The sequence below is a fragment of the Pan paniscus genome, chromosome X (assembly GCF_029289425.2).
Source record: "Pan paniscus chromosome X, NHGRI_mPanPan1-v2.0_pri, whole genome shotgun sequence".
Lineage (NCBI taxonomy): Eukaryota > Metazoa > Chordata > Mammalia > Primates > Hominidae > Pan > Pan paniscus.
In genome coordinates, this window is record NC_073272.2 from 98,011,333 (window position 1) to 98,022,775 (window position 11,443).

The 11,443-nt window shown below is 37.6% G+C and overlaps 1 pseudogene; it reads left to right on the top strand.

Moving 5' to 3' along the window:
* Positions 1-223: 223 nt before the first annotated feature.
* Positions 224-2,512, top strand: LOC103784755 (elongation factor 1-alpha 1-like; annotated as a pseudogene).
* The last annotated feature ends 8,931 nt before the right edge of the window (positions 2,513-11,443 follow it).

An 11,443-nucleotide genomic window follows, 5' to 3' on the forward strand; every position in this document is an offset into this window, starting at 1 on the left:
GTCCCTGGGAAGGGGCTATAACCTAGACAAGATAGCTCTTATTGGCTAAGGGCAATGTTCAGAGAAGGACTCAGCTGTGAGCCATCAGCAGCAATACTCCTGACAACTGGGAAAATGAGCAAGAAGGGATGCTAATGGATCACCAAAATTCACTACATTTGATCCCTGTGATGCTTGAATTTAATTGTTTCATATGGTAAGTTTGCTCATCTGGGAAAGGCTCCTTTCAGGATTCTGGTTGCTCTCTGTGGTATTATAAAAAATGTATTTGGCTTTTTAGCAATGGGTTTGCCACCAGAACACAGGTGTCATGAAAAGCACACCTAAAAGCCAAAATGGGAAAGGAAAAGGCTCATATCAGCATCACCGTCGTTGGACATCAAGATTCGGGCAAGCCCACCACTAATGGCCATCTGGTAGACAAAAGAACCATTGAAAACTTTGAGAAGGACGTTGCTGAGATGGGAAAGGGCTTTTTCAAGTATGCCTGGGTCTTACATAAACTGAAAGCTGAGTGTGAATGTGGTGTCACCATTGATATCTCCCCATGGAAATTTGAAATGAGCAAGTACTACATGACTTACTGATGCCCCAAGACACAGAAACTTTATCAAAAACATGATTACAGGCACATCTTAGGCTGACTATCCTGTCCTGATGCTTGCTGCTGGTGTTGGTGAATGTGAAGTTAGTATCTCCAAGAATAGGCAAACCTGTAAGCATGCCCTTCTGGCTTATACACTGGGGGTGAAACAATTAATTATTTGTGTTAACAAAATGGATTCCACTGAGCCACCCTACAGTCAGAAGAAATATGAAGAAATTATTAAGGAATTCTGCACTTACATTAAGAAAATTGGCTGCATTCTTGGAAGAAGTGGCATAGGTACAAAAAAGAAAAAAGAAAACAAAATTGGCTAGAACCCCAACACAGAAGCATGTGTGCCAAGTTCTGGTTGGAATGGTGACAATATGCTGGAACCAAGTGCTTAGCATGCCTTGGATCTAGGAATGAAAAGTCACCTGTAAAGATGGCAATGCTAATAGAATCATGCTGCTTGAAGCTCTGGACTGCATCCTATCACCAACTTGTCCAACTGACAAGCCCTTTCATCTGCCTCTCCAGAATGTCTACAAAATTGGTTGTATTGTTACTGTCCCTGGTGGCCAAATGGAGGCTAGTATTCTCAAACCTGGCATGGTGGTCACCTTTGCTCCAGTCAATGTTACAACTGAGGTGAAGTCTGTTGAAATGCACCATGAAGCTTTGAGTGAAGTTCTTTCTGGTGACAATTTGGGCTTCAATGTCTAGAATTTGTCTGTTAAGATGTTCATCATGGCAACATTGCTGGTGACAGCAAACGTAATCAACCAATTGGCTTCACTGCTCAGGTGATTATCCTGAACCATCCAGGTTAAGTCAGTGCTGGCTATGACCCTATACTAGATTGTCACACAGCTCACATTGCTTGCAGGTTTGCCAAGCTGGAGGAAATGATTGATTGCTGTTCTGATAAGAACCTGGAAGATGGCCCTATATTCTAGAAGTCTGGTGATGCTGCCATCATGGATACGATTCCTGGCTAGCCCATGTGTGTTGAGAGCTTCTCTGACTATCCTCCTCTGGATTGTTTTGCTCTTTGTGATATGAGACAGACAGTTGCTGTGGATGTCATCAAAGCAGTGGACCAGATTGCTGTTGGAGCTGACAAGGTCACTGAATATTCCCAGAAAGCTCAGAAGCCTAAATGCATATTATCTCTAATACCTGCCACCCCAGTCTTAATCAGTAGTAGAAGAATGGTCCCAGAACTGTTTGTTTCAGTTGACCATTTAATAGTAAAAGTCTGGTTAATGATAAAGATGCATCACAAAACCTTCAAAATAAAAGGAGAATGTTTTGTGGACCATTTTGGGGTTTCCTTATTTTTATTTTTATTTTTTTGCATGTGGCAGTTTTAAGTTATTAGTTTTTAAAATCAGTATTTTTTATTTTCTTTTTTCTGACTTCTATTTTTTAAGTTCAGAAAGTATATGTGTGGATTTGTTACATGGGTGAAGTGTGTGTCATGGGGATTTGATGTACAGATTATTTTGTCCCCCAGGTAACGAGCATAGTACCAGATAGGTAGTTTTTGATCCTCATCCTCCTCCCACCCTCCACCTTAAGTAGGCCCAAGTGTCTTTTGTCTATTGTCCCCTTCTTTGTGTCCATATGTGCTCAATGTTTAGCTTCCACTTGTAAGTCAGAACAGGCAGTATTTGGTTTTCTGTTCTTTTATTAGTTCGTTCGGAATAATGGCCTCCAGCTCTATTGATGTCAATGCAAAGGACATGATATTGTTCTTCTTTATGGCAATGTAGAGTTCTGTGGTGTACATGTACCACATTTTCTTTATCCAGTCCACCACTGATGGTTATATAGGTTGCTTTCATGTCTTTGCTATTGTGAATAGTGCTGGGATGAACATACGCATGCATGTGTCTTTATGGTAGAACAATTTAATATTTCTTTGGGTTTATACCCAGCAATAGAATTGCTGGATCAAATGGTATTTCTGTATTAAATTCTTTGAGAAATTTCCAACTGCTTTCCACAGTGGCTAAACTAATTTACATTCCCACCAGTGGTGTATAAATGTTCCCTTTTCTCTGCAACCTTGCCAGCACCTGTTATTTTTAGAGTTTTTAATAACAGCCATTCTGACTGGTAGGAAATGGTATCACATTGTGGTTTTGATTTGCATTGCTCTAATGATTAGCGATGTTGAGCATGTTTTCATATGCTTGTTGGCTGCATCTGTTTTGTCTTTTGAGAAGTATCTGTTCATGTCCTTTGCCCATTTTTTAATGGGGTTGTTTTTTGCTTGTTAATTTAAGTTCCTTATAGATTCCAAATATTAGACCTTTGTCAGATGCATAGTTTGCAAATATTTTATCCCATTCTGCAGGTTGTATGTTTATTCTGTTGATAATTTCTTTTGTTGTTCAGAAGTTCTTTAGTTTAATTAGGTCCCACTTGTCAATTTTTTTTATATTGCTTTTGTTGTCTGAATCATGAAATCTTTGCCAGGGCCTATGTCCAAATGATACTTCCTCGATTTTCTTCTAGGTTTTTCCTGGTTTTAGGTATCACATTTAAGTGTTTAATCCATCTCGAGTTGATTTTTATATATGTCGAAAGGAAGGAATCCAGGTTCAATCTTCTGCATGTGGCTAGCCAGTTATCCCAGTACCATTTATTGAATGGTCCTTTCCCCATTGCTTGTTTTTGTCAGTTTGTTGAAGATCAGATGATTGTAGATGTGTGGCTTTATTTCAGGGTTCTCTAACCTGTTCCATTGGTCTATGTGTCTATTTTTGTGCCAATACCATGCCATGTTGTTTGCTGTATCCTTGTAGTATAGTTTGAAGTCTGGTCAGGTGATAACTCCAGCTTTGTTCCTTCTGCTTAGGATTGCTTTGGCTAGTCAGGCTCTTTTTTCATTCCTTATAAATTTTAGAGTGTGTGTGTGGTTTTTTTTCTAATTCTGTGAAAAATGTCACTGGTAGTTTGATAGGAATAGCATTGAATCTGTGAATTGCTTTGGGCACTATGACCTTTTTAACAATATTGATTGTTCCTATCCATGAGCTGGAATGTTTTTCCATTTGTTTATGTCATGTCTGATTTATTTCAGCATTGTTTTATAATTCTTGCTGTAGAAATATTTCACCTTCCTTGTTAGCTGTATTCATAGGTATTTTATTCTTTTTGTGGCTATTGTGAATGGGATTACTTTCTTGACTTTTCTCTCAGCTTGGTGCATTGATTTTGTATCCTGAAACTTTGCTGAAGTTGTTTATCAGATCGAGGTGCCTTTGGGCAGAGACTATGGGGTTTCCAGGTATAGAATCATATGACATGGGAAGAGAGATAATATGACTTCCTTTCTTTCTTCCTATTTGGTTGCCTTTTATTTCTTTCTCTTGCCTGATGGCTCTGGCTAGGACTTTCAGCACTATCTTCAACAGGCGTGGTGAGAGTGGGCATCCTTGTCTTGTTCTGGTTTTCAAGGGAAATGCTTTCAGCTTTTGCCCGTTCAGTATGATGTTGGCTGTGGGTTTTTTATAGATGGCTCTTATTCTGAGATATATCACTTTGATGTCTAGTTTGTTGAGGGTTTCTAACATGAAGGGATGTTGAATTTATTAGTATTGAAAGCCTTTATGGCATCTATTGAGATGATTATGTGCTTTTGTTTTTAGTTCTATTTATGTAAAATCAGTACTTTCAATGGAAACAACTTGACCAAAAATATGTCACAGAATTTTGAGACCCATAAAACAAATTTTAATGAGAAAAATATATATTATAGATATTTGTCTAATATAGAAATAGATTTTATATATTTATATAATATATTTAGCTAATATAAATATATAATATATTTATATACAAATAAATTTGTATATAAATATTTATATGTAAATATGAATATATATTTATGTTATCTAAATATATATTTCTATTATAAAATATATTTTTGAAATAAATATATTTCAAAAATATATTTATTTCAAATATATTTAGTTTATATAAGTTTATTTTCTATACATGTATTTATTTTATATAAATATAGATATATTTTATATAATAAGCATTAATTTTCTATAAATATATAGAAGTTTTAGAAAAATATACATATTAATTTTATATTATATTCATAAAGATTAACAAAATAGATCGCTAGCCAGACTAATAATAAAGAAAAGAGAGAAGAATCAAATAGACACAATAAAAATTAAAAAGGGGATATCACCACTGATCCCACAGAAATAGAAACTACCATCAGAGAATACTAGAAATACCTCTATGCAAATAAATTCGAAAATCTGGAAGAAGTGGATAAATTCCTGGACACATAGACCCTCCCAAGACTAAACCAGGAAGAAGTCAAATCCCTGAATAGACCAATAACAAGCTCCGAAATTGAGGCAGTAATTAACAGCCTACAAACCAAAGAAAGCCCAGGACCAGATTTGTACCACAAATCTGGTACAAATCACAGCCGAATTGTACCAGAGGTACAAAGAAGAGCTGGTACCATTCCTTCTGAAATTATTCCAAACAATAGAAGAAGAGAGACTCCTCCCTAACTCATTTTATGAGGCCAGCCTTATCCTGATACTAAAACCTGGCAGAGACACAACAAAAATAGAAAATTTCAGGCCAGTATCCCTAGTGAACATCAGTGGGAAAATCCTCAATAAAAGACTGGCAAACTGAATCCAGCAGCACATTAAAAAGCTTATCCACTACAATCAAGTCAGCTTCATCCTTGGGATGCAAAGCTGGTTTAATATGTGCAAATCAATAAATGTAATTGATCACATAAACAGAACCAATGACAAAAACCACAAGATTATTTCAATAGATGCAGAAAAGGCCTTAGACATGCTTCAATGCCTCTTCATGCTAAAAACACTCAATAAACTAGGTATTGATGGAACATATCTCAAAATACTAAGAGCTATTTATAACAAACCTACAGCCAATATCATACTGAATGGGCAAAAGCTGGAAGCATTCCCTTTGAAAACTGGCACAAGACAAGAATGCCCTTTCTCTCCATGCCCTCTCTCTCCACTCCTATTCAACATATTATTGGATGTTCTATCCAGCACAATCAGGCAAGAGAAAAAAATAAAGGTATTCAAATAGGAAGAGAGGAAGTCAAATTGTCTCTGTTTGCAGATGACATGATTGTATATTTAGAAAACCCCATCATCTCAGCCCCAAAACTCCTTAAGCTGATAAGCAACTTCAGCAAAGTCTCAGGATACAAAATCAATGTGCAAAAATCACAAGCATTCCTATACACCAATAATAGGCAGAGAGCCAAATCATGAGTGAGCTCCCATTCACAATTGCTACAAAGATAATAAAACACCTAGGAATACAACTTACAAGGGATGTGAAGGGCCTCTTCAAAAAGAACTAGAAACCACTGCTCAAGGAAATCAGAGAGGACACAAACAAATGGAAAAACGTTCCATGCACATAGATAGAAAGAATCAATATCGTGAAAATGGCCATACTGCCCAAAGTAATTCATAAATTCAATGCTATTCCCATCAAGCTACTATTGACTTTCTTCACAGAATTAGAAAAAACTACTTTAAAATTCATATGGAAACAGAAAAGAGCCCGTATAGCCAAGACAATCCTAAGCCAAAAGAACAAAGCTGGAGGCATCACACTACCTGACTTCAAACTATACTGCAAGGCTACAGTAACCAAAACAGCATGGTACTGGTACCAAAACAGATATATAGACCAATGGAACAGAACAGAGGCCTCAGAAATAACACCACACATCTACGACCATCTGATCTTTGACAAACCTGACAAAAACAAGCAATGGGGAAAGGATTCCCTATTTAATAAATTGTGTTGGGAAAACTGGCTAGCCACAAGCAGAAAACTGAAACTGTACCCCTTCCTTACACCTTATACAAAAATTAACTGAAGATAGATTAAATAATTAAATGTAAGACCTAAAACCATATTAACCCTAGAAGAAAACCTAGACAATACCATTCAGGACATAGGCATGGGCAAAGACTTCATGACTAAAACACCAAAAGCAATGGGAACAAAAGCCAAAATAGACAAATGGGATCTAATTAAACTAAAGAGCTTCTGCACAGCAAAAGAAACTATCGTCAGAGTGAACAAGCAACCTACAGAATGGGAGAAAATGTTTGCAATCTATCCATCTGACAAAGGTCTAATATCCAGAATCTACAAGGAACTTAAACAAATTTACAAGAAAAAAACAACCTCATCAAAAAGTGGGCAAAGGATATGAACAGCCACTTCTCAAAAGAAGATATTTATGTGGCCAACAAACACATGAAAAAAAGCTCATCATCACTGGTCATTAGAGAAATGCAAATCGAAATCACAATGAGATACCATCTCACGCCAGTTAGAATGACAATCATTAAAAAGTCAGGAAACAACAGATACTGGAGAAGATGTGGAGAAATATTAATGCTTTTACACTGTTGGTGGGAGTGTAAATTAGTTCAACCATTGTGGAAGACAGTGTAGCAATTCCTCAGGGATCTAGAACCAGAAATACTATTTGACTCAACAATCCCATTACTGGGTATATACCCAAAGGATTGTAAATCATTCTACTATAAAGACACATGCACACATATGTTTATTGCAGCACTATTCACAATAGCAAAGACTTGGAACCAACCCAAATGCCCATCAATAATAGACTGGATAAAGAAAATGTGATACATATACACCATGGAATACTATGCAGCCGTAAAAAAGAATGAGTTCATGTCCTTTGCAGGGACATGGATGAAGCTGGAAACCATCATTCTCCGCAAAATAACACAGGAACAGAAAACCAAACACCTCATGTTCTCACTCATAAGTGGGAGTTGAACAATGAGAACACATGGGCACAGGGAGGGGAATATCACACACCAGGGCCTGTCAAGGGGTAGGGGGCAAGGGGAGGGACAGCATTAGGAGAAATACCTAAGGTAGATGACGGGTTGATGGGTGCAACAAACCACCATGGTACATGTATACCTATGTAACAAACCTGCATGTTCTGCACATGTATCCCAGAACTTAAAGTATAAATATAAATATATATATATATATATATATATATATTTATAAACTGATTCAAAGAAAAGAACAAGTTAAAGGAATCGGGTATGGATTAGCATAGAGAAGAGATGCATAAGGGACTTCTACATTACGGCTTTCAAATTTTTGATAATGAAGTTGTTAACCAGTTGGACAAAAAACAGAAGGGAGTTAAAATTAAAAATAGAAAAATGTCACTTTGGCCAAAGGGTGTATTTTTTTTTTTTTTTTACATAACATTCTTCTGTTCATTCACCAATCATTTTTGTAGCCTCCATTTTAGTCTGGGCTATTCCAAGGTGCTGAAGTTTTTCAATGATAAGCAGTCAGGGTCTCAGATTCTATCAGGCTTGAAGCTGGATGGAGCTGGATGTCAAGGTTATAAAATGCCAAGAAAAGGCCATTGAAACTCATTAAAGAATCTCTTTGCATTGTTAAAATAAATAAATAAATAAGTTTTATATAAATATACATATTAATTTTATATAAATATATATTTATTTATGAAAATATATTTTAAATATATAGATATGAATTTATGTAAATATATATCATACAATATATATTTTTGTATAATACATCATTTAATATATTTGATCTTTGTACTCAGTTCTTGGCACAGATCATTGGCACTTCCTGAGTGATAGTAGTGCCTTTTGTTATTCATAATGAATCCCTTTTAACATCATCTGCGTTTATGCTAATGAAGTGACTAAGCATGGGGTCCCAAATAGCTTTAGGTAGGGGGTTAGTCACTAGAAAGACAAAAACTCATGATTAGAGGGTTAGAATTTTCAGTCCCATCTCCTAACAACTGGGGAGGGAATGGAGGCTGAGTTTGAGTTCTATAAAAACTCTTGGACAATAGGATTCAGAGAGCTTTGGAGTTGCTGAACACATTGAAATGCTAGGAGAATGGTGCATTCATAATGGGAATGGAAGCTCCATATCCCCTCCCCCATAACTTGCCCCATGTATTTCTTCCAGTTAGCTATTTCCATTTTGTAGCCTTCATAATAAACCAGTACACCTAACTAAACTATTATCTTGAGTTCTGTGGGTTGTTCTACTCAATTATCCAACCTGAGGAGGTATTTGGAGTTGTGGAAACTCCTGAATTTATAGCTAGTTGGTCAGAAGTATAGGTGGTTCTTAGGACTTGTAACTGGTATCTGAAGTTGGGGAAGTCTTGTGGGACTAAGCCCTTAACCTGTTGTTTATGTGCTGACTCTGGGAGTTAGCTTCAGAATTAACCTGAATTATTGGACACCCAGTTGGTGTCAGAGAATTGGTTATTGGTGTCAGAATAAAACATGTACACATTTGGTTTCAGAAGTGATGTCGGAGAAAACACCACCAAGATCTTGTCCTTTTTTCTTGGAAGACATAAAAAAAAGAAGGTTAGTGGTATCAGTTCTTGTTGTTATAGCTGTCTTGAGGCCAAAACAGATACTCTTAATCCCTCTTTTTTCATATTTGCTAGATTCCCTTTACCATCAGTTAGTATCCCTATTGATCCAGGGGGCTTACCTGGTGAGATGACCATACTCTCTTCAATGGACTGAACTGTGTTCCTCCAAAATTCGTAAGTTGAATTCCTAACCCCAGTCACTTGTGTGACTGTATTTGAACACAGGGCCTTCAGGAGGTAATTAAAATGAAATGAGGTCATAAGCATAGGGCCTGATATGGTTTGGCTATGTGTCCCCACCCAAATCTCATGTCTAATTGTAATACCCACATGTCAGGGGAGGGGCCTGGTGGGAGGTGATTGAATCATGGGGCAGACTTCCTCCTTGCTATTCTTGTGATAGAGTTCTCACGAGATCTGTTTGATTGAAAGTGTGTAGCACTTCCCCCTTCACACTCTGTCTCCTGCTTGGACATGTGAAGATGTGTTCACTTCCTTTTTGCCTTCTGCCATGATTGTAAGTTTCAGAGGCCTCCTGGTCATACTTCCTGCTAAGCCTGTGAAACTGTGAGTCAAACCTCTTTTCTTCATAAATTACCCAGTCTCGGGTAGTTCCTTATAGCAATGTGAGAACAGACTAATACAGGGCCCTAATCTGATAAGATTGCTGGCCCTATAAGAAGAGGAAGAGAGGAGATTTCTTTCACTTTTCACGCACTTACACCAACGGAAAGATATGTGAGAACAAAGAGGCTGTCTGCAAGCCAGAAAGGAAGGCCTTATCAGAAACTAAACTTTTCCAGACCTTGATCTGGGAGTTCTAGCCTCGAGAATTATGAGGAAATAAATTTTTGTTGTTTAAGCCATCTAGACTGTGATATTTTGTTAATACAGCTCAAGAAGGCTAAAACACTCTCATCCCCAAGGGTTCTGAGTCCCATGTCACTGTCTTAGTCCATTTGTGCTAGTATAACAAAATACAAGAGACTGGGTAATTTATAATAAACAGAAATTAATTTTTTTACAGTTTTGGAGGCCAGGAAGTCCAAAGATCAAGGTGGTGGCATACAGTGTCTGCTGAGGGCCTTCTTGCTGATCCTCCCATGGTGGGAGGTGGAAGGGCAAAAAAAGGGACGAATGCTGTGTCCTCACGTATTAGAATAGCAGAAGAACCAAAATGGGCCTAAGCTAGTTCCCTCCAACCCTTTTATTATCCATTTGTGAGGGCAAAGCTCTCAGCTCTCATGACTTAATCACTTCTCCAAAGGCCCCATCTCAATACCATGACAATGGGGATTAAATTTCAATGTGAATTTTGGAGGAGACACATTTAAGCCATAGCAGTCACTATGCCTTTCTCAGGTCATGCCTTCTGCCCTTGTCCATTTACTACAATACTGGGCAGGAGAGTACAAATAGACAATGGATAAATAGAATCCCAAATGTATTCTTCCCTGTTCCCATTATGTAATAGCTATCCTATCTCCTCCAGGTTATCAAAGTCAAATACCCCTGCCAATATGGTGACTAATTTTTTTGCTTGTTGGTCTCTTGGTTCTCAGAGCCTAAAGTTACCAGAGGGCGGCTGTAACTTAAAGTTAATAAGGATTTTTACTATATCCCTGGTTTAAGCACATTCTCCCTTGGAACCAGGATTTCTAGACCCCTGAAAATTTCTATGTCCTAATCCCATGTCACTGTGACTATGTTACATTACATGGCAAATGGAACTTTACAGATGTAATTAAGGTTACTAATCAGCTGACCTTAAGAGAGAGAAATTATTCTGGTAGCCAGGTAGGCCCAAACTAATCACATGGATTCTTAAAAGCAGGAAAGTGTTCTTGGGAGGCTGAGGCAGGAGAATGGTGTGAACCTGGGAGGTGGAGCTTGCAGTGAGCCGAGATCATGCCACTGCACTCCAGCCTGGGCAACAGAGCAAGACTCCATCTCAAAAAAAAAAAAAAAAAAAAAAGAAGAGATGCATTAGAAGAAAAAGTCAGAGATTTAAAGCATGAGAAGGACCTGATACGCTGTTGCTGGTTTTAAGATGGAGGAGGCAACATGATGAGGAATGCAGGTGACCTTAATGAGTGGAAACAGGTTTCCAGCTGAGAGCCAGCAATGAAATGAGGACCCCAGGCCTACATCCATAAAGAACTAAATTCATCCAACAACCTCAAAATCTTGGTAGTAGATTCTACTCCAGAACCTTGAGATAAGATGCCACATGAGTCGATACCTTGATATCAGCTTTATGAGACCCTTGACAGAAAGAGCCAACCATAACATCTTAGCTACGGAACTATGGGTTAACATTTGTGTCATTTTTAGCTGCTAAGTTTGTGGAAATTTGTTACAGCAGC